Source organism: Linepithema humile, chromosome 2 (genome assembly GCF_040581485.1).
Source record: "Linepithema humile isolate Giens D197 chromosome 2, Lhum_UNIL_v1.0, whole genome shotgun sequence".
Classification (NCBI taxonomy): domain Eukaryota; kingdom Metazoa; phylum Arthropoda; class Insecta; order Hymenoptera; family Formicidae; genus Linepithema; species Linepithema humile.
Genome location: NC_090129.1, coordinates 16,264,533 through 16,268,637, shown reverse-complemented (window position 1 = coordinate 16,268,637; position 4,105 = coordinate 16,264,533). Strand labels below are relative to the sequence as shown.

At 31.4% G+C, this 4,105-nt stretch overlaps 1 long non-coding RNA gene across 1 annotated transcript; it reads left to right on the top strand.

The window, feature by feature from the left end:
- Nucleotides 1–808: 808 nt before the first annotated feature.
- LOC136998261 (uncharacterized) lies at nucleotides 809–2,982 on the top strand. Its single transcript, XR_010888873.1, has 2 exons — nucleotides 809–1,983; nucleotides 2,230–2,982. It is a non-coding gene; the product is annotated as an uncharacterized lncRNA (long non-coding RNA).
- Nucleotides 2,983–4,105: the final 1,123 nt, after the last annotated feature.

Genomic DNA, 4,105 nt, shown 5'->3' with positions numbered 1-4,105 from the left:
AAATATGATCCATTGAGATTAAATTTATAGAGATAGAGCTTCACAATTTTTAATCTTGTACTCTCGCTCTCTCGTATCGTTGTATTATTACATTTATAGGTTATGATCAAAAGTATTACCATCATTTAAAATTATAAGATTTCTTAAAATGTTGGTAACACTGGGACATTTTACACGCTTGTACTTAGCTTTTTATTGTGTCGAGCAGTGTAACATGGTGTCACTGTTGGAATAGTTCGTGTTGGACACTGTGTCATCTGTGTAACTTGTTGGAAAACACCCATTGACTTGATAAAAAAATCACTGATTTGTCTATAGTCTACGCGAATATAAAAATTTTCTTTACCACACTTTACCGAAATCACAACCATTTGCATGAGACGTAAATTTCATAGTTAACACACAGTTTCTATGGTTATGGTTGTTATTTACGTGTATTGTGTTATGGTGTATTTACGTTGTTAAAATAATATATTAATATATTAATATATCAAGAGACACGGTAGTGTCTCGCGCCAAGTTCACGCGCAGCGCAAGACCGAACGTGTATCTTTACGCGAGCCCAAAGAGCCCAGAGAACCGAGATTATTGGAACTCAATAATGCTTGGGCCGATCGAGTTGATAATAGTCTCAATCGATAGCGCATACCCAAAATATATAATAAAAGTATGTTTGTTTTTGCTCTACGTGCTCTATAAATAAATATATAAAAGTCCAAAGTCAAAATGTCAAAAATATTATCAATTTTCTAGGATGTACAGTTATCATTTTTCACACTAGATGGCTATAGTGATGTTAGTAGTTAGGTTTGTGTCATAGACATAGAAATAAAGGCCGGTATTCATAGTCCGTTCTTATATTTAAGATTGTCTTAAGTATTGTCTTAAAATGCTACGAACCAATCAAAAAGCCATATTAGTATCTTAAGACGACGATGACGACGACTTAAGACGATCTTAAATATAAGAAATGACTATGAATACCGGCCATAGAGACCGAGCATATCGTTGCGGGGGGGGGGGGGGAGTTACTCATAGAACTTATACTACTGGAAGGGGAATACAGCTTAACATTTGAAGGTGTAACAGAGAGACAGAAGATATAGTGTTCTCCTTTTTCTTTCCTTTGCTGTTTTCTGCGCATGATCCTCAACTGGCTGTCGAGAATAAACGAACTGTGTAAATAAACATAGCCGAAGACAAAATATTCACGCTAGTCGTTTATAATCGAATATTTATTGAGTTTTTAAGAAATGGTTAATTATTGCATTTTATGCGGTAGTCGCCGTCAAAAAGGAATTTCGTATCATGGATAAGTGTATAATAAAATTAATAATTAGTAAATATTCTCTTAATCTCATACAAATTATTGTAATATGAAAAATAAAATAGGTTATGTTATATTTCTGAAGATAATATATTATTAATAAATTTGCTCTGTATTTTTAATTTAGATTTCAACAATATTTTCAATTTACAGGTTTCCGAAAAATCTTGAGTTGAGAACGAAATGGCTCGAGTTTTGTGGAATGGAAGAACATCATTTGAGAAGCGTCAGCACAATTTGTTCAAGTCATTTTAAGGATGAAGATTTGATTTCACAATTGGGTAAACGCATAGTAAAACCCAATGCAATTCCTTCTTTCTTCCACTTAAGAAAAATGAAAAAGAAGTCAAAACATCAGACTTTAACGGATAAAAGTCAAGAAGAGTCTGGCAGAGACTTCATTGAAAAAAATTTCGAACTGAATTTTGACGACGATCCTGCAGTAAAAAATGCATTTAGTATGGGCGGTAACAAAGAAATTCCAATTGGATTGTCGGATAATAACAATGATCCTGTTGTAAAAAACAAGGATGCATTAACTACTAATGACAGAGATGCAACACTTCGATTGGATAATAACTATGATCTAGTTATGGAGCATGATGAAACGTTAATGACGAACAGCGATGAAGATACATTACCTGTACCTGTAGAAGGTAATTGTCATTGAAAATCAATAATTGCAATAAATTAAAGAATGATAACATAATTTTATATTATTTAAATCAATGTAATAATTACTGAAAAATGAAAGTTTATAATAATTTATTGCAGTTTATTGCTTAAAATACTGCATTAATGGAATTAAGTATCAATTAAATTAGATATTTCTGCATTTTATAAAATAAAAATATTGAAATCGGATATTTGATCCAACTCAAATTATTGGTAATGATTATTAGGTGCATCTGCTGTAATAAATGTTCTCAAAACTCCGCCAAAATATGTTGAGCCTCGATTCGTTGGAGACATTCAGTCACCACATCTCGCTACACCAAGAAGAGCTAAGCGGGCATTAAATTTAGCCAAATCAAATATTGTACAGTATCGAAGAAAAATTGAGGTATTGCAGCAAGCAAATAGAAGATACAGAAAACGTATATTGCATATGAAAGACCTAATAAAAATGTTAAAACAGAAAAATTTAGTGTCAGATGGAGCTGCAGATAGTTTATTAGTAAGTTTCGATAAAATTAATTATTAGATACTTTTTTACATTGGGTTGTTTATTTGTAAATTCCAAGAAAAATATACTTGTATCTAAAGTACAAAAATAGATATACTTGTATCTAAAATTCTGTATATATGTAATTTGTACAAATAATTTTTTTACAATTTTTATATAGTTATATTACATTTTTATATAGTTGATTATATACACAACTATATACACTTCGACATTTTTAAATGTATTTTTATTATTAGTACTTTTTTATATATTTCCAGCAAACACCAAGTTACAACTAACAATTATATAACTGTAACTTGGTGTTTGCTGGGTTATTTTTATACTGAATTGTTGTACTTAATTCTCTATGCGCTACATGTTTACTATGTACAATGTATCTATGTATCATATACAAAACACATTGTGTGTATATGAAATTTGAAAACTAATAAAAGAAAGTATTTTAAATACATGTAAATCTAATATATGTTATATGTATTTTATTTATAAAGGCCCAGATGCCCGAAGTTATGCAAGGAATGTTGAAACAAAGAAAAGCTATGAAAAAAAAGTACTCTGCAGAATTGAGAGCGTTTGCGCTAACTTTAAATTTTTATTCCTCGAAAGCATACAATTATGTAAGGAAAACTTTTCATAATCTTTTACCTGAAACTTCAACGATTCGCAAATGGTATGCAGTCATAAATGGTCGTCCAGGTTTTACGGATGAAGTCTTCACCGCACTCAAGTATAAAACAAGAATGAATGAAGATCCTATTATTTGTAATTTGGTAGTTGACGAGATAGCGATTCGTCAACAAATTACATATGACGGCAATCGTTTTTATGGGTGTGTTGATTTAGGCGTCAATAACAACACTGATATGGACAATCCACCGCAGGCGAAGAATGCTCTTTTTTTTATGGCTGTAGCTTTAAACGGACATTGGAAAATTCCTCTTGGATACTTTTTAATTGATTCGTTGAATGGTAAAGAAAGAGGTAGCTTATTAGAAAAATGCTTGCAATTAATCGAGGAAACAGGAGTTCGAGTACATTCTTTAACGTTTGATGGAGCAACTGTTAACATTAGCATGTGCAATAGTTTGGGTGCTAATTTTCAGATAGGTCCACAATTTAAACCTTATTTTAGAAATCCCGCTAATAATAAAAAAGTATTTTGTTTTTTCGATCCTTGTCATATGATTAAGTTAGTAAGAAACACATTGGGAGATAAATTAATTTTACAAAGCAACAGTCAAAATATATTTTGGGAGTATATTGTGCAATTACAAAAGATGCAAGATGAAGAGGGATTAAGGGCTGGTACAAAACTAACTAAAAAACATATCATGTATGCCCATAACAAAATGAATGTTAAACTGGCAGCACAAACACTTAGTGAGAGCGTTAGTTGCGGTCTTCGATTCGCAAAGGAATGTGCTCCACAGACTTTCAAATCTCCCGAAGAGACAGCATTGTTTTGTACAATGTTCAATAATGCATTTGACTTATTAAATGTCAGGTCTCAATTTTCGAAGAAAAATAAATTTAACGTTGCTCTCACAACTAATAACTTCAACGAGTTGCAAGGGTATGCTAATAACATT